General features: G+C 37.7%; 1 protein-coding gene across 3 annotated transcripts in view; it reads left to right on the top strand.

Moving 5' to 3' along the window:
* LOC115209231 (transcriptional enhancer factor TEF-1-like) overlaps nucleotides 1–24,900 on the top strand; it is a 121,211-nt gene that overhangs the window by 70,204 nt on the left and 26,107 nt on the right. Inside the window, exon 1 of one of the 3 annotated variants that reach the window (XM_036500851.1) lies at nucleotides 24,543–24,670. The exons of the other annotated variants lie outside the window; for them this stretch is intronic. The gene's annotated coding sequence lies outside the window, so the exon portion shown is untranslated. Of the gene's footprint in view, nucleotides 1–24,542; nucleotides 24,671–24,900 lie in introns of those variants that run through there. 3 annotated transcript variants of the gene reach the window in all.

The raw sequence follows: 24,900 nt of genomic DNA, 5'->3' as shown, positions 1-24,900 counted from the left end.
TTTACTGGTTTTATTATTGTGTAATGGAGATTTTAAAATGTTTTGAGTCACAAATTATGCATTTTGAACCACCAGCCCACTAAAAATGTCAAATCCTTGTTACCAAAGTCATCTTCTTCACTTTCATCATCATCATCATCGTTGTCGTTTTGATGTAAATTCAATTTGTGTGTAAAATAAATTTACCTGCATGCAATTTAATTAGCTGATCTATGACCTTGCTGTACAAACAAATGACCCCTGTCGTCGGACTGTTAGGGCTCTGATCTCTTTGTAGACTCAACTGAAAAAGACATTTGACTAATTTCACCTGGTCACTACCAGTTTGTTAGAAATACTTAACTCATGCCTTTCAATGGTTATTTACATTTTATCCAGAACACACACACACACGCACACACACGCACGCACGCACGCACACAGCCTCAGTATTTTAGTTTATAAGCAGCAGTAGCAATGGCTCTATTGATATGCAAATAAGTAAAAGCACTGCACTGTCGTAAGGAGTTGTAAATTATGCACACACACACACACACACACTCTCTCTCTCTCTCTCTCTGTCTGTCTGTCTCTCTCTCTCTCTCTCTCTCTCTTTCTCTCTCTCTCTCTCTCTCTCTCCCTAACAAAGAAAATAACTAAAAACAACCTATGGAAGTGAAACTAGTTGTTCCCTTTCATTTCATTCTCTAAAGAGATCCCACTGGTGTAACCATCAAATCTTTTTGCCTGCACGGATATACATTGATGTCTATTTAGAATAAAAGTCAGAACAGCATAAATCTTACATAGAGTTTGTAATTTAATTAAGCTCAACAGCTGTTTCATTAGCCATAAACATCATTAATTCTATGGTTACATAATTAAGATACCTAATTAATTTACTTAGTTTATTTAAAAGCTGTGCTTACCCATTTCATATGATTTAAATAAATATGGCTTTCAAATTAATTTAAATTATGTGTCTTAATTACTCTTAATTACATAATCATGAAATTGAGTGAAACGGTTGTTGAGTATAAAAAAATCATAAACCATCAACAAAATCTATGCTTTTCTGTTTATTCTGCTCAATATTGTGGCCCTTTGAGCTCATTTTAGCTGGAAGCATATAAACCTGTCTCACTTGGATTGACTGTAATGTAATAATGTGTTGGAGTTTAACGAGCTGTTATTAATTATGCTCTTATATTACCATGGATATATATTTTTTTTTGTGCATCAATTCTGTCTATATTGATTGATGCTTGTTTATATAATTGTTTTTGAAAATTGTATAATGAATCCATCCAGAAAATAGAATCCATCATTTATGAAAAAGCCATGAAACTCTCATTGGAACACATTATTATTTAACATGATGTCACAAGAATGGAGAGCAATCTGTACAGATTGTTATCGCCAACTAATTCCTATGCTCCGTGGTGTGTCAGTGAAGGTGCGTGGGTGGCCTCATGGCTGGGCTGTTGCATTCATGATCATCATATTGTGGTTTTCCTTCTCAGGACTGGTAGAGTTTTGTGTTCTCAAACAAAACACTTCGTTTCACATTGCTCAGTTCACTCAACTGCAAATGATATCCAGCAGTAGATGGGAAGTTAACCCTGTGATGGACTAGCATCCCATCCAGTGGGGTAATATTGTAGTCTCAATCACTTATATGCCATGGAAACTGGATTAATTTCTGGCCCTTATGAGCCCTATGACTCATAAGGTCCACAAGTGCCTAGAGTCACTCACACCCACACATCCAGATTAATTTTGTTGAAAGCTCATCAGATTGTGTTGCAGTCCATGCGTATGTGTATACACACACATACATAATCACCCATGCTAGCATGGAAGGCAGACATTCAATGATGATGATGATGAATATATATAAATCATCTGATGCCCACTTTTCCATGCTGGCATGAGTTGGTTGGTTTGACAAGAACAGACAAGCCAGAGCCCCCCCCCCGCTCCAATGTCTGCTTTGGCAGGATTTCTACAGCTTTATGTACATAGGCGTGTGTGTGTGTATATATATATTGTGTGTGTATGCATCCAGTTGTAGAAAATCTACCTCAGCAAATTGCATTTGAGCCGTGCAAGCATGAAGAAATGGGCATTAAATGGTGGTAATGGTGGTTATATGTATCTCTGGTGATGCTCTGCTAATATCCTGATAGATGTTGGGTTATCACAAGGCTTTATCTGTGTGGATCAAAAAGCAAGCAAAAGTAGTATGTCTGCCTATGAGTTTCATGCTAATGAATTGAGAGAGAGAGAGAGAGAGAAAGTGAACACAATACACACACACACACCTGCACGCCAACACGCTCACACACACATACACACACACACCTGCACGCCAACACGCTCACACCCACACACACACACACCTGCACGCCAACACGCTCACACACACACACACCTGCACACCAACACGCTCACACACACATTTAAAAGCAAAAGTATAAAGAGCCAAACAATCTACTTATATTTTCGAATATCAAATCATTTATGTGTTGTGCTGAGTATTTATCTAGCTTGGTTCACACACACACACACACACACATCTAAATCAGTATCTTAGGATTAGTTTGTGTGTGTGTGTGTGCACTTTGAAAAGATAAATGAGAATTTAACAATCTCAATTTTGTAAACTTGTAACTAAGCAATTACTAAGTAGTGACTCTACGCCAGAACATCTCTGAATAAAGACTAAAGCTTAATGTTTCTGTACGGATTAGTCTTGGCTAATTCACTTTCTAGAACTTATCTGTTTCTTTCTTTCTTTCCTTCCCAAACACGGCTCTTCGTCTGTTGACAAAACTTCAGAATGGATTTCTAACTTAGCTCCGTTGTTGTTGTTGTTGTTGTTGTTGACACATCCATAATCAACTTGGTAAACATGGAGAATGTATTGTGAAAGCTTACAAAGCCTTTACAATGTAAAGGTGATTGAGTATGGGCGGTGGGGGTGGGGGTGGTGCAGCATTGACAGTGATGATGATGATGATGATGGTGCAGATGATAAAAGAAATGGACCAAATATTTTATGGTCTATAATTTCACACACACACACAACACATTCGGTTTTAGAAAATTACTATTTGTAAATCTCACAACAAGAGATATTCAGCAACAGTACTTTGGAGTAAAGATTGTTTGCCAACATAACATGGCAGTCCTGGTTTAGGACGAATATATAAGGACACAGAACGTGTCGTATAGCTAGCTGGAGACGATGTCTCCTGGGGCTAAATTACTGCAACATTCGTCCTAAACCAGGGCTGCCATGTCATGCTGGCAAACAATCTTTACTGCAAAGAACTGTTTTGTCTTTCTCGACACTGTTAACTAAATCTTTTGCAATTTTATTATTGTCTTTAAATATTCCGTATTGGATTTATAAGGTTTGTATGCTTGTAATTAATGCTTTCATGTACAAAAACATGCACATCATCATCATCATCATCTAACGTCCTTATTCCATGCTGGCATAGGTTGGATGGTTTCACAGAATCCAAGACTCCAGAGAACTGCACCAAGCTCCAATGTCTGTCGGGGCAGCCTCCTCCTGCTAATCACTCTTTCAAAGTAGACCAGGTGCTTTTCGCTTTTGTGACACTGGCATTAGCGAGGCACTGAGTAACTTAGAAGACAACACACCTTAACAGAGTGTGTTTGGGGGGGGGGGTCATAGTTTTGGAAGAGGTGGTTTTTATGCCAGGTGATGAGAGGTATGATTGGGTAACTGGTGGTGTTTTGCTGTAGAGCAGATACAAGCCTCCTCCAACAGGGGAAGCAAAGTAAATGAAACAGTTTCGTGTTCCTATGGAAACTATAAAAATTGATGAATTAACCTAAGACCACAAAACTCTTTGATGCCACCAGAAATGCCATTGTGTCTGCCGGACACTCATTTGTCTTTTTGTTAATGAATCTATAAATTCATGTTTATCTGAAGACATATTTTGATTTGTTGTTTGACCACGTTCTGAGATTACATGGGTAAATTATTGCAGATATTTTAATGGCTATAAATATGTTTATTAGTTTATGAAGACACAGAATTTTAAATTTTGAAAATTTCTTCAAGAGGGAGCACTATTTCTATGCAATAATGGCAGAAGTGGTTGTTTATGCCAGGTTAGGCCATGTTCTTTGTTGTGTGATGGAAATGCATTACTACCTCTTCATCACGATTTAAAGAATGCATCCCTGTCAGAGCAACACAGTTAGTCACTGATTGAGCTGAGTGATATTTAGCTATCAGGAATTATTATTATTATTATTATTATTGTTATTGTTGTTGCCTTTGCACAGCTTCTAACGCTGGAGATGTATTACAGTGTCAGCTGTTCACTACCTATTTCTTTACTACACAGAGAGGACAAACAAGGACAGACAAATGGACTAAGTCGATTATATTGACCCCAGTGCATAACTGGTACTTATTTAATCGACCCCAAAAAGATGAAAGGCAAAGTCGACCTCAGCGGAATTTGAACTCAGAACATAAAGACAGACAAAATACCTATTTCTTTACTACCCACAAGGGGCTAAACACAGAGAGGACAAACAAAGACAGACAAACGGATTAAGTCGATTATATCGACCCCAGTGCATAACTGGTACATAATTTATCGACCCCGAACGGATGAAAGGCAAAGTCGACCTCGTCAGAATTTGAACTCAGAACGTAGCGGCAGACGAAATACTGCAAAGCATTTCGCCCGGTGTGCTAACGGTTCTGCCAGCTCGCCACCTTAAATTTTTCTGTAATTTCTTTCTCCATCAATTTATCCATTTCCAAAATCCCCAAGTACTTATAGCCCGTCTCTTCTATCTGCTTCATAACCTCCCCCAACAGTATCGTTAGTCCATCCATACATTTGATTTTGCCTCTTTTCAAGACTAACACACCACACTTTCTCAGTCCGAACTCCATTCCGATATCAGCACTGAAGGTATACACTGTATCATCGAGGGACTGACTTGGGGCTTCATCTTTACCATAAAGTTTGAGATCATCCATGAATAACAAATGGTTGGCTTTTTGTTGGCGGCTTTTGAATACATACCCAGCTTTTGCTTTCCTCAGAATCAGTGTCAGTGGTATCAAGCACAGTACAAAGATTAGTGGGGACAGGCAGTCCTCTTGAAAGATGCTCCTCCTAATATCTACTGTTCCTAAGCTTCTTCCGTATGCTGTCAGGTCCGTCTTCCAATTCGCCATCCTTTTTCCAAGTAATTACTCAACATTTGACGCAATCCCAAGTGAGTTCATTCACTCCATAATGTGGGATCAAATTGTATGCCTTGTGGTAGTCGATCCATGACTTGGCTAAGTTACAGGGTACACTCTGTAATGTGACTGGCGTTAGGAAGGGCATCTAGCTGTAGAAACCATGCCAAAGCAGACAACTAGAGCCTGGTATGGCCCCTGGCCTTGCCAGCCCCTATCAAGCCATCCAACCCATGACAGCATGGAAAGCTAAATGAGGATGAGGATGCTGCTTGTACTACAGTAACAATCCTTTACAAATATCATCTGATGTCAAGACAAAGAAGCACCCCACACAAAAACACACACACACACACACATGTATATTTATATATATATTTGTCTCTCTTAGTTTTGCCAGTTGAGTAGAATATTCTTTGCTGTGGAGGTGTAATAAGACCCAAACATATCCATTACTTTCATCTGTTGGCTTTAAAGAGCAGCCCTGCTTCAAAATGTCACTTGTATCTTTTCAAACTTTTCAATTGATTTTATTGGAGTTGTCCCTTCTCTCTATTGTTTCTAGATTTGAAACACTTGAAGGAGTTTTTGTTTTTTAATTGTGTAGATAATTTCAGGGAATCAAAAGTTTTTTCAGTCCTCTGTATTGCATATATGGGGCCTGTGTCGTACAGGGTTTCGTATCTATAATTTCATTTGTATATTCTGTTTTGTCTTCCCTGACACTCATAGCTAAATCTTTTGCAGTCTTTAAATAAAGTTGCCACAATGCTGTTGTTGCGTTTATATAATAACAACAACAGCAATAATAATAATAACAAGAGCATTCAGAGAGCATGAACCTCTGCCAAGGTAACACCAACATCCTCTCAACGATTAACTGGAGATGATTTTTAAAATGAGAACATCTGAAATAAACGAGAATACTAAAAATGAACCTGATTGCTCCAAAAAATTAATTTAAAAAACCTATCTTAGTAGAAACTAAGATTAAAAAAAATTTTTTAAACCAGAAAAATAATCCAGAATCCTTATTCGGTACCTGATCGATCCCAATGGTAGTCATGGAATGTGAAGGTGGGTGTACGGGCTATGTTTGTAATGCTGTGTGTGTGTGTGTTGTCCGCATGGGGACAGAGACAGTTTTCTCTATGAAAGCTTTTTTTTAGTCTATCCACTAATATAGTGTCTTTATGACCATTAAGGTCTATAGTGAAAAATTTATCCGTGCATGAAAGAAAACGGAAAGGACCTGCATATGGTGCTGTTAACGGAGGTTTAACAACATCATTGCGTACAAAAACTTGAGACTAAGAAGTAAAGCTTCCTTGAAGGCAGAGCTAGAAATGCAATTGTCAAGTAGGTAAGAGGTTTTAAAAAGGAGCAATATATTCAAAATTGGTAAAACTAAAAATTGTCGAGGATAAATCAAATTTATTATTGTTACTGAATATGTTAGTGTTATTTAATTTCTGAACGGTTTTGCTGCTGTTTGCTTATGTAGTTTGATTTCTTTATCCATCAGTTTCTACTAAGATAGAGATGTGAGTAAAATTGATAATAGAGAAACGAAAATAAAACTTTGGAAATAGTAACGCCACCATAACTTATGTGGAAACCATGATAATGCTTTCAAGGAAGATAATCAGAGAAAGACTTGAAAGTGAATGTAAGATCATAATGCTTCATGTAAAGTAAAGTAAATATAACAAATAATCCAGAATCCTTGTCTGGTACCATATTGATCCCAAAAATCTAATCAGTTCATGCCAGTCACAAGGCCAGACATTCCTGAAAGTTTCATCCAATGTTTCTTGAAATCTCTTGTCCATGGACAAACAAACATGACTGGAAACAAACCTCTGCCTTCGCTAAGGCAGAGGTAATGATAATAATAATGTATTGGTTGTATCCCGTTTGTGTCAGGTGAGAACTAGTTGATATTGTTGTAAATCCTATTTTCATGGCTTATCAATTGTATCTTTGGCAATATGTAGCCATTGCCCTAGCTGGCAGCATGTGAACAATTACTTTGTTCAAGAGATTTCTTGGTCTGGTGAAGAAAGCTGAAAGCCTTCCCTAATTTCCATTGTCCATCAAATAAACACTTTTTCTTTCTGGCCTGCTTTGATGTGACATTTGATATAGCTGCTGGTGCAGGACCTTATTGTCATTAATAAAAATAATCTTCACTTTCCTGTGTGGCCGAGAAGTTCTGAGCTACATGGTTCCAGGTTCAGTTCCAATGCATGCCACCCAGGGCTCATCAAAGCCTTGTCAATGGGTTTGGTAGGTGGAAACTCTTGTATTGTTGGGTTTTTTTTTCAATTCAAAAAGCAATGTGAGAGCAAAAGATTTGTTAACAGAAAATGTCAAGAAATGTTACCAGTTGCAGCCTACACGAGAGATTTGTAAACGTTCACTCATCATCATCCTGCTTGTTATTTTAACATTCACCCTGGATGGGCCAGGTGGATTCATTGGGGCAGATTTTCTCCAGCTCAATGCCCTTCTTCTCACCAACCCTCACATGTTTCTTGTAATGAACTTCACTTCTGTGGTTCTTCTTCACTGTCTTGTACTTGTTTCAGTCATTGAATCGTGGCCTTGCTGGGGCACTACCTTGAAGGGTTCAGCTGAATAAATCAATCCCACATCTTACTTTTTTAAGTCTGGTATTCATTCTATCAGTTTCTTACGCTGAACTGCTAAGTTAAAGGGATGTCAACAAACCAACACTAGTTGTGAAGCGGTGATGGGATGGGACTCATACATCATCGTTATCATCATCCTTTAACATCTATTTTGCCATGCTGGCATGGGTTGGACAGTTTGACAAGATCTGACAAGTTGCAGGGCTGCACTGAGATGACAATCTTCCATACAATTTCCATCTACCCAATTCATTTATATGGCATTGGTCACCTTCACCTTCCTGACCAATCTCCTTTCAGATGAAACAAGGGAATCAGTAACTGGCATTGCCACTTCAGCTGTTAAATCCTCCTCCTCAGCTGCAACACTGTAATAGTTGTATATATTAATATTTTCGCAACAACTATTACTATTACACTAGTACCAATTTAGTTAGCAGGTATTTTATCTTGGCATTTGGTGACAACAATTCTCCTCAAACCTCATGAATCTTTTTTTTTCTCGGGATTCTTGCAGAATAAAGGATGGTATTTTTTTGCAGGTTGACAATGCAAGTTTCAGTTCCAGTTTCTTTCAGTCTTTTAGGCAGCATTCTTGGTGTTGCGCCAAGTGCACCAATTCCTACAGGAATAAATGTTGTCTTGGTCTTCAACAGTCTCCCCTGCCATCATAGGGAATTTCAGAATCTATCATCTTATATGGTTTGTTCATTTTATCCTTTGTGTGTCAGTGTTTGTGGGGAAATCCAAGAAGATCTTGTATCATAGCCTCTCGTTCATGTTCATACCATTTTTCTGTTGTTTTGAAGCCACATACCTGATTAACATTCCAATGCACTCTTTTGCCAACAGTCATGTTTGCACTTATACTCCTTTTATGCTAGTATACTGCACTCACTCAAAAGGTGATCGATACCTTTGGTATCCTTTCCTGCAGATTCTACAATTGCTGTCTGAGTTTTATTGATCTTTGTCTTTATCAGATTCGTTCTAAGGGCTTGTTTCTGAGTGGTTTATGATTAACATTTTTTCTTCGTTTCAAGTTTTCCATCCATTGACTTCGGTCAGTCTCTTTCACTTCCAGCATTCTCAGTTTGCTGCATGAATTGGTCAGGCAGTTCCATTTCTTTCCATTTGTTCATTCTGTTGTTCTTCCCTTTTCTCTTTCAATTCTCCATCTGTTTCACTCCCTTTTTAGATATCTCTGGCTCTGCCTACACTGTTCTTTCTTTACTCTGCTCAACATAATTTTCCAGACCCATTGTCGTAGTATTAATAGAGTCTTCTGTGTTTAGCGATTGTCTGCTACCTTCCTTCCTTGGTAGATAGAGTCGATTGGAATCATCATCATCATCATTATGTGGTAGTTGAGTGTCTTCTTTTATTAGTGGTACACTAATAAATGTCAGAATATATACCTGGCTTAGTGTTTTTATTACAATCTTATTGAACTGTCAGTGTGATGAGATAGTGAAAAATGTTAGTTATTGATGAGGTGGTAAGTAATTAATCAACATATTAATAATGTATCAATATCAGTCATTGATAGGTTATTAGTGTCACTTATTGATTGATTTGTCTGTGTCATTGTTATGCCGGGAGAACAACACTTAACGAACTCAGATAATGATGTAAACAGAGTTAGGTTTAGAGGGTCCGGAGGTGGGGGTTCCACAAAGAAACATGATGGCAGTAAAGATGGCTGATCCGTAATTTATATTTCGTCGCCTCCTCTTCTCAATTAATTTCCATAGCAACGTCAAACCATTAACGGGTTTAGATTAAGTCACCCTCCATTAAGCACTGAAAGAGAAAACATTAATTTCAATCCCTTGGGACTTTGAGACACACAGACAAACTTAGTTAAGGGTCTAAAGAATATGGAAGGAGGCTCTGGGAATCAGAAAATCACACCTAGTTAAATCTCCTGGGAATCGTTTTGTGTCAATAGAAAAGGGTGGTTAAGCACCCCTAATATTCTTTATTACATTTAGCTCTAAGTAAATATTTCGTCCATGGAGGCCACATGAGAACAGAATAAAAAAGTAAACCATTGGTTTGTGATGTTGAGTGCTCTGTCAGCTGGGATGTAGTTTGGAGGGAGCGGAATTGGCTTATTTCATCTGTCATCATCATCATCATCACCAGCTGGGTGGCCACGCCTGTGCATATTCCTAAGCATTGCTGTTCTATATTTAATGATCTTCTGAATTAGTTTGGTCTGAAACCTTTCCATTCTAAATCTGTCCAAGACCTGCTTCAAAGTGATCCCAATTAAAGCCTTCCATCTAAGTTCCATGTCTTACGTTCAAAACTCCAGCTTTAATCATAACAAACTTGTTTTACCAAATTCTTCATTATTTTTCAAAATTAATTGAAACCAAATCAGTGTTTTTCAGCAGAAATATCGTAAGAAACCAGATAAATTTTGCATCCCTTTTTAGATGCAAGTATGGATGGATTCCACTTGTCTGGTATTTCACAAATCAATGTTTTGACTAATTAAACCGTGATTGTTAATTATTCAACCATGAAGTGGGAATGGTTTTGCTCTTGTGGTATTGATGGCAGCCATTAAAGATTCTGATGTAATTAGTTGATTTATGTTGTTTAATGTAAACGCCCATGGCCTGGTGGTTGGGGTGTTGTACTCATGATTAAAAGATCGTGGTTTCAATTCCTGGATTGAGCATGCATTGTGTTCTTCGGCAAAACACTTCATTTCATGTTGCTCCAGTCCACTCAGCTGTAAGTGGGTCACCCTGTGACTGAATAACCTTCCAGTCAGGGTGAGTGCTGGCCTCATTCAGAAGCTAGACCAATGCAAAGTGCATTGTGACCAGCGATGTATAACAACATCTGATGGTCCAAGAAACAAAAAGTGAATGTTGTAATTATAGATGTAGGAGGAAGAGGAAGAGGACATTGGGTTTCATTTATCTGGATTGCAGCTGCTGGGTTTCCTTCGGTTATCTTGGTATTTCTCAACTAAAAGATCCGGTTTTTTTGTTTGTTTTTTTCTTTTCTCGGTCATATTTTTGATGTTGTTGTTCCAGAGAAGCTGTTTAAGGCTGGTCTATTTGCCAGTCAGCAGTTTTCCACTCTGACTTCCAGTTTCTTTCACAAGAAGAAGTAATGCTTTGGTTCATCAAATTCATCCTCGTATTTGATGGAGATGTTGAACCACATTTTTTAGTCTTTCAATTAAATTAAAACTATAAAAATTGATATCACAAATAATAACGATGATTGGTTCCAATTTTGGCACAAGGCCAGCGATTTTTAGAGAAGTAGGTTAAATCAGTGCTCGGCTGATTTATTTTATTGGCCCTGGAAAAATGAAAGGTAAAGTTGACCCTAGTGGAATTTGAACTCAGAATGTAAAGAGCTGGAAGAAATGCCGCTAAGCATTTTGTCCAGCACACTAACAACTCTGCCAGCTCACCACTTTAATAATAATAATCCTTTTTCCTATAGGCACAAGGCCTGAAATGTAGGGGAGGGGGGGGCTAGTTGATTACATCAACCCCAGTAACTGACTGGTACATTTTTTCATCGACCTTGAAAGGATGAAAGGCAAAGTCAACCTTGGCAGAATTTGAACTCAGAATGTAAAGCGCCAGAAGAAATGCTGCAAAGCATTTCACCCAGTGTGCTAACAACAACAACAACAATAATGATAATAATAGCTTCTAAATCAAACATAAAACCAACAGGTGTGCAGAGGAGGATGGAATTGATGTCATTAACCGAGGGTGACTGGTGCTTTATCAACCCCAGATGGACGAAAGGCAAAGTTCACCTTGGCATGATTTGAACTCAGATTGTCAAGACTTGGAACAAATACTCACTAATCATTTCTCTCCGACCTCTAAAGTAATTCTGCCAGTTAATGAGCTTCATAATAATAATGGTTTCACATTTTGACACAAGGCCAACAGTTTTGAGGGGAGGGGGTTCGTTGATACCATTGACCCACTTGTGGGTTTTTTTTATCCTAGATGGGCAAAGGGCAAAGTTGGATCTTTACCCTCTGAATTCAAATGAACTCTGGACATAAAAAGCAAGAACAAATTCCGCTAACCATTTCGTCCAGCATGGTAACAATTCTGCTTGTTTAATGCCTTTCTTACAAATCAATTTTCAATATTAATGGTGATGATGGTTTGAGGCGGTGGAGCTGGCAGAACCATTTCCATGCTGCCAGGTAAAACGATTAGCAGCATTTCGTCTGTCTATACAGTCTGGGTTCAAATTCCTCCAACGTCGACTTTACTTTTCATCCTTTCAGGGTTGATAAAATAAGTACCAGTTATGTACTGGAGTCGAGGCAACTGACTTACTCCCCTCCTCTGAAATTTCTGGCCTTGTGCTAAAATTTGAAACCAATATTAATGATGATGGTGGTAGGGGTGGTGGAAGCAGTAAATAATAATCGTTGACAGAGCGGCTAACCAGCTTCCGTGCCAGTGGCACATAAACGGCACCATTCAAGTGTGATTGTTACTAGCGTTGCCTTACTGGCACTTGTGCCCGTGCTAGTAGGGTGCCAAGAGCACCATCTAAGCGTGAGCGTTGCCAGAGTGGCTAATTGGCTTCCATGCGTAAAAGGCACCATTCGAGCATGATCGTTACCAGCATCGCCTTACTGGCCCCCGTGCCGGTGGCACATAAAAAGCACCCACTACACTCTTGGAGTGGTTGGCATTAGGAAGGGCATCCAGCTGTAGAAACACTGCCAGATCAAGATTGGAGCCTGGTGCAGCCATCTGGTTCGCCAGTCCTCAGTCAAATCGTCCAACCCATGCTAGCATGGAAAGCGGAAGTTAAACAATGATGATGATGATGATAATAACTGTAATAATAGTAATTTGTAGTGAAGCTTGTAGCTAGGCATTCTGTAGACCAATATAAAGCTAATCTCACCCCTGACAAGTAACTGGAGTTTCCATGTAATTTTAACTTTCTAGCAGCAACCATGTTGCTATTGGTGACTGGTTGTTACATGACAAGTTTATGTGGAATCCTCTTCAGATGGACTTCATCTGTCCATGACTGTCGGATCTGAACTAAAACATCAAAATGAAAGACAATGGTTAACAATGTTGTGTAGGAAAGTGGTGGGTTATTTATATGTAAGAGTGGGAAACCTGTCGGTGGTGTATCATTGGGATTCTGTAGATGATGGTTTTGATCTTGTCATCATCCTCATTGAATGTTGATGTGCAGGCATGGCTTCCCAACCACAAGGTTCTGGGTTCAGTTCCACTGCATAGCACTTTGGACAAGTGTATTGTGAGTGAATTTGGTTGGCAGAAACTGTGTGGAAGCCTGTCAAATGTGTGTGTGTGTTTGTCTAGAGATCATGTGATGATTGTAAATGAACATCGAGGTGATAGACAGGAGATGATGTTTATTTCTAGTCCTCTGTAAAAAAACAAAAAGAAAGAGTGTCTGGCCATGGAGAAATGCTACCATGTTTGGAAACAGGGGCCTGTTGGTGGCAGGAAAGGCATCCAGCCATATGAAATTGACCTCAACAAATTCTGTGTGACCCATGCAAGCTTGGAAATATGGACATTAAAACGAAGGTGAATGCGGATGATGAAAATCAAGAAAAAAATATTAGATAGAATTTAGATATTCAATATACGTCATTGGTGTTTGGAAAGAAATTGTGTTCAAATTGAAAAGGAAAGGAAAGGAAAGGGGGTGGGGAGATTAATCAGTCTCATTCATTAACAGCTTTGTACAAATGGTACAGGAAGTGAGATGTGAAGAAGTTGAGAGACAGGTGATTATCAGATTTTAATGCAGGCAGATAACATTAACCCTTGCCCATGTTACACCTTAAAGCGCCAGTTCTCAATTGCTACCCCCAGGGCATCCTTCTGGCAGCCCTTAACAGTCTTCCCTCTATAAATATAATACATTTTTGTTTAAATAACTTGTTTTCACTTTTGGGGTGTGACCCCCTAAAAAATCCAGGTTTGGGATCTGGGCTGGATATTAAAATGGTTGAGAACCACTGCCTTAAAGAATTCATTAAAAAAAAACCCCAACTTTCTTGTTTGATAAGAGAAGATGGACTCTTCCAGAACCTGTTTTAACCACAAAGATCTTATCTAAAAAAAAAACTTTATGGATTGGTTCAAATTTTGAATGAAGTCATTGAAAGTAAGGAAAATCTGTAATAGTAGCCACATTGAATTGTTCTAGGGATGAATGAAAGAAAAGAAACCTTATGTGGTGATCTGGCTGAATGGTTAGAGCATTGAACAAGATACTTACTGATTGTTCTTCTGGTTCTGGGTTCAAATCCTGCCATGGCCATCTTTACCTGTTATCCTTTCAGGGTTGATAAAATAAAGTGTCTGTCAAGAACAAAGGTTGACTTGAACATAGCAACAACAGACCTGGCTCACTTTCAGGGAGAAAGTTGTGGATTTCAGTCACTTGTATCCATGGAAACTGGGTAACTGTTCTTCTGAATTCTAGGAATCAAGAAAAATTTTCAAAAAAGAAGGAAAGAAAAACCTGTCAACTTTTGATAACCCCCACCCCCACCATCACTTTTTCATATATAAAATCAGAAATCTGATAAAACACCAGTAATACCATATTTATTTTAAAATTTTATCTGTTTTTTATTTGTTGTGTAAACTAAAGAAAGTGATTCTCTTTGTGGATTGAATTACAAATGGTTGGGTTCAATGCCTTTTATTCTCTCTAAACATGGACAGGGTTTCAGAGTCCTGTTGTGTTCCTCAATATATGTTGCTTTCTTTTACGAAGACAACTTATCTACATAAAAACCTATGTCGTTACCTTTTTCTGATAACGAAGCAAGAAAGTGGAGCATGAATTTCATTATAAGTAATTAACGTTAGATTTATAGGAAGGAGGTGAGCCTGGAGAATCAAAGTGCAGGCGTGGCTGTGTGGGTAAGAAGCTTGCTTCCCAACCACATGGTTTGGGGTTCAGTTCCACTGCGTGGCACCTTGGGCAAGTGTCTTCTACTATCACCTTGGGCCAACCAAAGCCTTGTGAGTGGATTTGGGTAATGGAAACTGAGAGAAATTCGTGTATATATATATAGATATATATATATATATATTTTGTATTTTATGCATAGTAATCAGAGTAACCTTCATAATTTTATTGCATTAGGTCCCTATTTTGCTATAAGAGGAAAATGTTGCTATCAATCTATTTTATTCAAGATAGGCACACTGCCTATCTTGCTTACCCAAGTGGCACATCCCTGGTGTGTATATATATATATATATATATGTGTGTGTGTTTGTGTGTCTGTGTTTGTCGTTTCCACCCTCACCCCCCGTACCACTTGACAACAGATGTTGGTGTTTACGTCTCCATAACTTAGCAGTTTGGCAAAAGAGACAGATAAAATAAGTACCTTGGCTTACAAAGAATAATTCCTGGGGGCGATTTGTTCAACTAAAGGCAGTGCTCCAGCATGGCCGCAGTCAACTGACTGAAACAAGTAAAAAAACAACAGAATGAAAACGGTGGGCTGACGGACTCGTTAGCGTGGCTGGGCCGAATGCATAAGTGGCGTCCCCTCCATGGTTGACTTTCATTCTTTTGGGGGTTGATAAAATAAGTACCAGTTGTGTACTGGGGATCAACCTAATCGACAAAACTCCCTCCCAAAATTGCTGACCTTGTGCCAAAATTTGAAGTGAAAGGTTCAGCTTTTATCTTTTATTCGTTTCAGTCATTAAACTGCGGCCATGATCGAAGAATTCTTTTTAGTTGAATGAATCAACCTCAGTTCCTTTATTTTGGGGTTTTTCAAGCCTGCTACTTATTCTATCGGTCTCAGTTGCCAAACTGCTAGGTAATAGGGCTGTAAACAAACAAACACTGGTTATCAAGTAGTGGTGGAGGACAAAAAATACACACATCATCATCATCATCATCATCGTTTAACGTCCGTTTTCCATGCTAGCATGGGTTGGACGATTTTGACCGAGGTCTGGCGAACCAGACTCTAATCTGATCTGGCAGTGTTTCTACAGCTGGATGCCCTTCCTAATGCCAACCACTCTGAGAGTGTAGTGGGTGCTTTTACGTGCCACCAGCACGAGGGCCAGTTTATCTATCTATCTATCCATCCATCCATCCATCCATCCATCCATACATCCATACATACATACATACATACATACATACATCAATCAATCAATCAATCAATCAATCAATCATATATATATATATAATATATATATATATATATATATATATATATATGAATGACAGGCTTCTTTCAGTGTTCATTTATCAGATCCACTCACAAGGTTTCGGTCAGCCAAAGGCTATAGTAAAAGACATTTGCCCAAGGTACGATGCAGTGGGACTGAACCTAGAACCATGTGGTTGGGAAGCAAACTTCTTAACCACATAGCCACACCTATACAGCTTTCTTTTCTTCGTGTAGTCTTTGTCTGCCACTTCAATATTAACTTTAATGTTTTAGATGTAAGGATTATGGAAAGCTGGTTTGTTAGTTTGTAGTCGTAACAACAACAACAATAGACTCCATAAAGGAAATAGATAAACACCTGTGTTTCTGATATTTGCTTATCAAGTTGACTTGACCTTTTTTCTTTGTACCTTTGAGATCATATTTTATATTGAAATGAAAAAATGGGTCCAAAATATAAAACTATTCCCCCCAAGTAAGCCTTTTGAGTGGATTTGGTACATCATGGACACTGTCAGAAGCTGCTGTGTGTGTTTCCTTGTTTTGATATCCTGTGACAGTTGTAAATGAGTGTCACTGTCATATAAGCGGTGTCGTTCATTTGCAATATTCTACAAAAATTTGGAAACGAACTTTCAGGATTTAAAAAAAAAACAAAAGCCAATTGAATTAGTTTATATTGTTAATTGTTAATGATACTAATTGCTGGCTAGAAGTGACTTTGATGAATATAAATTTACTTCAACAGCAACAATTTTTTGATTTCTACATCCTTTCAGTTGATGGGTGTATATATACATGCGTGCATGCATTATGTAGATTGGGTTATGATCGAAGCTGTCTCCTCATGAAGCACCTCTGCTCATTCCAGTATCCCAAAGTCTGTATAGATATTATTCCTTGTTTGTGGAATGCATAGGAATTGAGAGAAATACTGGGAAACGGTTTTTGTAGAGAAATGACAAATGAAAACAGGAGATTGGATGAAAAGTTTTGGTCTTATTCATTCACCACACATGCTTTTCATTTGCTAATAGGAGTTAGAAAATTGTACATGTAGAATAAATATGTAAGATATCTGATATTGGATATTCTTTGGACAGAAAACCAAATAATGTGTTCCGTTTGCTAGTAAGAGTTAGCATTTTGTAACTGCCCTTAGCAAATGCAACATGTGCCATGGTGAATAAATGATACCAGAACATTCTCCTAATCTCCTCTTCTGATATAATAATGTTTGTTTATTATGTCAAGTTATAATAAAGACAATTTAACATCGTCAGATAATCTAACAAAGGCTAACAAAGTCCCTGTCGCCCTGCTTGTTGTAAAAGTATAATATATATATATATATTCAAATGTTATAAAATTATATTATGTTGTGCTCTGTGCAGTCATTTTGTCATCAGTAGAGCTTGGGAAACAGGTGTTGTCTTTTTTTTCCTATAATATTAATAATAATAATAATAATAATAATAATAATAATAATACCAGTTCTCCCTTTTCAAAAACATTTATGAATAGTTGTCACAACATTTGCTGTTATAAAGCTATTGAAAAATGTGAAAGCATGTGACCAGATGTTATAATTATATAAATATATTAGATTATATTTGTAATGTTCAAGTTTTTTAAAAACAACCAAATCTTTTATAACAATATGATTATTATTATTTAAGGATTTATCAGATGTATATAATGAATATATATATATATACACTTGTTTCAAATTTTCTAAAGAGCCTATGTCCCCCCCCTCTCCCCTTCTGTTATGAAAGCATCATAAGAGACATTGTCTTTATGGTGCCATGATTTTTATTATGTTGGAAGGTGTTGTCTGACCCATACAAGCATGGAATCAGTGGCAGCAGTAGTGGCTGCTGTTGTTCACGCCTGGTTGATCCCAAAGTGGGCTGTACAACCACCTTGGGGGTGATGGAAAGATCTAAGGGGACATTGAAAAAAAGTGTGGGATTATAATAGGGTGGCCAAAATGGGGTAAGTTTTATTTGTGACATATATTTGTTGTTTTAAATTTGCTGCAGAAAGTGGTCTATATTTGTGGTGGGGAAGGCGAGGGGGCTGCTAGGAATGTGGCCTGGGTGCCAAGGGGGCAGCTTGGAAAAGTTTGAGAACTCTGATCTAAATAAATCAAACCATATCCCTGTTGTGTGGGGATGCATGGTTTTGGAAAGATTAAATAATTGCCCAGCATCTAATGTAGCTGTATTATGGATGGGAGGCTGAGTACCATAGACTAGGGAGCCAAAATGAGCAGAAGCCTGCTAGGTCCATTAATTGTTGCTTTTAATAAAATAGGGGAAATAAACCAAAACATCAGTTTGTTAGCATAAACTTAGGAAAAAGTTGCTTTTGGTACATTGGCAGTTAAGTGGGGGAAGTCCCCTTATGTCATCACATCTCCTTTCCCAACATACATAACCCGCACCTAATATTGGTCTTTCATTATTTAATGACTTTATTACCTTTAAGAAACATTTAAAAAAAATTATCTCAATGAAAATTCTTGTAGAAAGATGAGAGGAATGTTAAATTTCCATCTGCCTGTCAACTCTTTGCAATGAATGGATGACAAGAAAAACATAGCAGTGGCGTGTGCCACCCTGATGACTGATTACAGTTATAGGAAACATAACAGACAGAAATAGAAGTTCTACCTGCCGCATGGCGGTTGTCTTGGCCAAAATATAAACAACCATTCAGTGGATGAGAAAGGAAATAAAGCAGGAATATGGTTCTCTCATAACATTAGATTATATTTATGATAACTTTATAGGTTTCATGTCTTAATCCAGTTTATTGTCACAGCATTGTAGTTCCATGCACAGAATCAGTTATCTTCTCCACAAAAAAAAAAAAGTCACTTCAAAATATCTCTCAATAAATCTATGATAAAACATATTCAATTGGTTTCTCCACAAGATAACTTTGTAAAAAATAGGGATGTGTCTGATGTAAAAGCCTGTTGTAGAGCCCAGCAAATAGAGTCAATTTATTTTCATGCTCCTGTTTTATGCCTGTGCATTTAAAGTTATTTGTCTGCTGTTAACGTAGGGATTGCATTGTAACATCTGAACATATTCCTCCTCTTTAAAGGCTTTTGTTTCTTTCTGTGAGATGTCTTGATTAGAACTGTCAATAAAATATTTCTAAGTTTAGCAATTAAGTTAATACAAGATGCATTAAATGGAACTTTGAGAGAAATTATCCTAAATTTGTTGATGATGTACATATGTTCAAGATTAATTAATTAATTTTGATCTTGACTATTTATTAACAACAGTTCACCATCGTCAGCTTGTAGTGCCATTTTATAGAAATGTCTGAGTGGACCTGAGTGGATTTGGTTTTATAGTTTCAGATTAGCAGTTGAATCTCTCTCCAGCTCCAACTCGGCCATTCCTCTGCAGCTTCTGTTCAGTTCTGGCCTCTTTTGCTCACATTTCAACATCTTCATCTCCTAACGAAGCCTTCTTCCTCTCTACTGAAGCCCTAGCAATGAATAATTAACATAATTTTGTTTTGTGGAAATTTTCATTCTGATCCATTTTTAACCTGGAAGCTGTCGGCTGCAGCTCCTTACATCCCAAATCATTACTGATTGTTGAGCATTCTTGTGTTCGGCTTAGACCAAACATTTGGATGTTCAATGTTTCTCTCTCTCACACACACACACACACACACACACACACACACACACACACACACACACACACACACACACACACACACGTGTATGTGTGTGTATTAGATTCATGAAGAAAACCCAGGTTATTTTGTGTTTCAAAAATTCTATTTATTAATAACATATGTAAAAAAGAAAAGAAAAGCTTCTTGTTGCAAGGAACTGCAGCACAATAAAAGAAATGGTAAATTTGTGCAGAGTCAGATAATTTCATATAAATTTCCTAATTTTATATTCCTAATGTTCAGATATTGCTAGTTTTCCCAGTTGGCCAGAACAAGGTTAATTTTCACCCTTCTAATAATTAAATACACTGGAAGAGTTTCCCATGCACTTGAGTCAGTGTTTGAATAAATAACACACAAAAAAAAAAAAGAAAAGAAAAGAAAAAAGGCAATTGAAAGGCAGATTATTATTGTTTCGGAAGTACTGAGCAGTTGTTTCACAAAAGAACCGTGCATGTATGTGGTATTTCATCAAAGCATTTAATCACAGGCTGGGTTAAACAATTATCAAAGAGAAGATAATTTCTCTCTTTGACTCCAACCCTTTTCACTAGCACTGATCTCGTGTGAAAGACAAAAGATGCGTTTGCGCTTTTTAAAAAAAACAAAAAAACTTTTTAAATAATTATGAAAAAAAAAAGAAAACGATGTTGCTCGTTAACACAGTAAATCACTGATAAGGTTAGATTCTTTTTTATCATTTCAAAAAGATAAAAAAAAATAAAACACTGCCAAAACTGAACCAACTTCAAATAAAAATTCAGATGAGTTAACATGAAATGGAAAACCTGACCCACAACTCGTCAACTTCTATAAAATATTCTAAAATCAATCTGACACAGTTTCACTTTATTCTGTAAAAACACTCCATCTGGCTTCGTTCCATTGCTCTCCCCCCCTCCCCCATCACTTGAAAAACTTTAAAATCTTATTAATAATTAAAAAGTTAATTTGTTGATCTAAATTCATGCCATTTGCCCATTTGTGGTATTTTCCTTTGTTTTTTTGTGTTTTTCAATTTAGCGCCGCCTGACTGGCATCCGTTTCGGTGGCATGTAAAAGCACCAACCGATCGTGGCCATTTGCCAGCCTCATCTGGCCCCTGTGCCGGTAGCACATAAAAAGCACCCACTACACTCTCTGAGTGGTTGGCGTTAGGAAGGGCATCCAGCTGTAGAAACACTGCCAGATCAGACTGGTGCTTGGTTCAGCCTCCTGGCTTCACAGATCCCGGTCGAACCATCCAACCCATGCTAGCATGGAAAGCGGACGTTAAACGATGATGATGATGATGAATCATTATTGGCATCAGCATTTTAATGTCTCCCTCTCTGTGCTGGGGTCAGATGGAATTCATTGGAGTTAAATTTGCTTTGGCTGGATGCCCTTCCTATCACCAACCCTCACCTGTCTTCCAAGCAAGGTAATATTTCCTCATGGCCAGGCATGTTTTTTACAGAAGATTAAAAATGAATGACACTGCTTGTATGAAAGTGATGTTCGTTTACAGCTACCATGAGATATCAAAACAAGGACACACACACACATATATACAAAGGGCTTCTTTTAGTTTTCCAAACCCACTTACAATGCTTTGGCCAGCCTGGGTCTTTGGTAGAACCTAACTGCCTAAGGTGTTGGTCAGTAAGACTGAACTGAAGACCCCATGGTTAGGATTGAAGCTTCCTAACCGTACGGCTATGTATGTGACTTAGGTTTTGATAAAACAAGAATATTATTAATCCCAATGTAATTTCTAATTTTAAATATTTCAATATGCATTGTCCTCTAACGTTTCTTGTTATTAAAATTAAAACAATAAAAGTAGAAAAACAGCTAAAATTTTTCTTTTTTTGGTGGGGAAATCTCTGCTAGTTTTCTTACTTTGATGGTATTCTAAAGAAATAAGCAGATAAAGGAAAGCAGCTTTATTTAAAGCAGGTGTTACAGAGGATGAATCTTGTGAACAAAGATAAGCCATACATCTTATTGAGTGTGGATCACACGAAATTCTATCTTCTTAAAAATTTCCTTAGGTAACAACAACTCTTGTCCTCTTATGGAGTTAGAGCAAGTCTTTACATTTCGGACTCCGTTGCATGAAATGAAATAGTTTATGTTAGGGATAGGGAGTGGACAATAATGGCCCTCTGTCTCATTGTCTCCTCTGGCATAGGTCAGATGGTTTGTCAGAACCTGTTGAGCTCTGCTTTGGCTTGCTGTCTTGGTTTCGATGCCCTTCCTAATGCCAACCACTTGACAGTATTTTCTTCTGCTGCTGTTGGCACTTGTGAGGACAGATCACCAAGTTGCAAGGCACAAAGAGAATGGAAAATGGACAAAAGTCCCCATGATTCGGTGGGGGTGGGGGTTAATGTAGAGCAGGATTGCTTTATGCCAGGTGTTGAGGGGCTAAAGGACAGGTGTCTTGCTGTAGTCGGCTACTAGAGTTGATTGTTTCCCCCTCTTTCACTTTCTCTCTCTCTCTCTCTCTCTCTCTCCCAACAATATTTCTAGGGATCTGATGGTATTATGGGTCTTATAAACTTCATACTACAATATATATAATAAGATAAAAATACAGCTGGTTAAAAACACTAAATTAACGAAATCTAATATATTTGTGGAATATTGTTTTATATGCAAATATACATAGATGCACTTATGCTCATACGTGCATGCACACACAACACACACACACACACACACATACGCAGACATAGTAATTAGGATAAAAATCTGTTTGCTGTAGTAGCAGTTGTAGTAACTTTGTCGATTTCTTCTTGTCTCCAGCAATTTTTCATGAGATTCATGTAGAACAATCCAAACAATGGTTGGATTGTTATTTTTAATACATTCCAACAGAATTGAACCTGAAGATTTGATGGCTGTTGTTTTATCATCATTGGAGAACACTGCAGTGTTTCAGTCTTGTGCGCCTCCTCAGTCGAAGCTGTCTTTCCTGCAGATGACTGATGTCTGCTAAACAGATAATAATTCCTGAGGTGCATGCAGGGCAGTGAGAATATTTATTCACTCTCAAAACATCCTGGTAGGCAATGTATTTTCATAATCCACATGAATTACGGATTGGAGGAAGCGATGACAGGCGGAGGTGTTCTCTGATGATGAAAAACAGTTGTGGTCAACTCTGCCAGGACATATTAAGAATGGTTTCCTCGCTATTTTGTGTGAACCCTATGAACTGTAGGAATTTTCTTTTAATCCATTCAATAGCATGTGTGTGTATGTTTATCAACCATTTACTGGAATAGGCAATGCTTAAAGTCTTTTGTTTCCCAATTATCATTTGTTATAAAAAGGAAGGAATGTGTTGAAATAATAGTTTTGTAAATAGCAAGTTCCAAAATTAATAACCTGTACTCAGCACTTCGAAATAGAAAGGAATATTTAAATGAATTAAACCCTAAACAAATGATATAAAAACCATTCGTATATACACAGCCAGCTTGATATTATCAAGTACAGTTTGATCTAATTGTGTGTGTCTGCGTATGTATATATATGTACATGCACATTTATGTGTGTGTGTGTGTGTATTACAATCAAATGGAAATTGTAGTTGAGACCCACGTGCCGATGGCACGTAAAAGGGACCCACTACATACTTGGAGTGGTTGGCATTAGGAAGGGTTCCAGCTGTAGAAACAGTGCCAGATCAGACTGGAACCTGGTGCAGCTTCCTGGTTTCCCAGACCCCAGTTGAACCGTCCAACCCATGCCAGCATAGAAAATGGACGTTAAATGATGATTGATATATATATATATATATATATATATATATATATATACACATACATACATACATACATACACACACACACACACAGATAGATATACATCTGTACACACAGACACGTGTGTATGGTAACTAAACGGACTATATATATATATAGTGCTTCTCAATTCATTTAAATGAAGTATTCACCCGTACCCACATTCAGGCATACACGTATACTACAGACCCTTATACCCAGAAGGACGTTAGGTAGAGGAGGGCAAGTGCCCTGTACGAAGAAAGAGAGACGGAGACAGGAGTTGTTAGAGTCTTATTAATATTATATCACATAACGAGCCTCCCAACTATAATGCACTTAATGATATGTTTTATGAAACTGTATGAAATGTACTTTGTGTCTGATCATGTAATCCTATCCACCAAAATAAAACACCAGAAAAGCTTATATTTAACACTGTATCAAAAGTCCTAAATAACTGTGTTTTTCTGCCTATCTTCCTCTCCATTAACTGTCAGCATTGCTATTAGTAATTTCAGATAACACAAAAAGCAGCCCTTTCTTTTCTTCTTCTTCTTCGTCTTCTTCTTCTTATTATTATTATTACTATTAGCTCTGCTACCAACAAGGCTATAATCACTGACAATATATATGGAGAACGAAGCAGCGGTGGGTGGTGGTTGTGGTGGGGGATAAAGCGTAACCTTTGTGAAGCTTTTTACACATGGGAAATGACTAATTGGCTGCTTCAGGTAAGGTTTTTCTCATGATTGCTGCCTTATATATATATATCTTATATGTATATATATACATCTTACGTGTATGTTATGTATATATGAGTCATTCAATGAATTGAGGTGTTGGGTTGTTGTTTTTTTTTTTTATGATAGTTCAGTTTGTTAAGCCACAACTCATTCTGTTTCTCTCACCTGTTTCAGGTGTAACGAAAGAAAGAGGGGGGAGGTGCTGGCGCTTCGAAACTGTTCTCGCCTTTTGAGCCAACCTTTTTAACTGGGCCGATTTCTTTTGCTTCTTCGCTTTCTGGGACGAGGAACTTCAAGTGTCCCGTGTTGTATACACCTCCACTTTTGCCGAGATAACTTTATCATTATTATTATTATTATTATTATTATTAATATTAATATAACAGGTTGGAGAGCAACCGAGGAAGATAGTTTTATGATTCTAAACAGGCTACATTCATTTGTACAACATTGCAAACATTCGCTGCGTATATACATATATATATATACCATTTGGGTTGGATTTAAACGACAAAACCATTTGTATTTGATGCAGGTCAACTGTTTCATA

Source organism: Octopus sinensis, linkage group LG3, assembly GCF_006345805.1.
Source record: "Octopus sinensis linkage group LG3, ASM634580v1, whole genome shotgun sequence".
Classification (NCBI taxonomy): domain Eukaryota; kingdom Metazoa; phylum Mollusca; class Cephalopoda; order Octopoda; family Octopodidae; genus Octopus; species Octopus sinensis.
The sequence above is the reverse complement of the archived record's forward strand: the minus strand, read 5'-3'. Positions and strand labels throughout refer to the sequence as shown.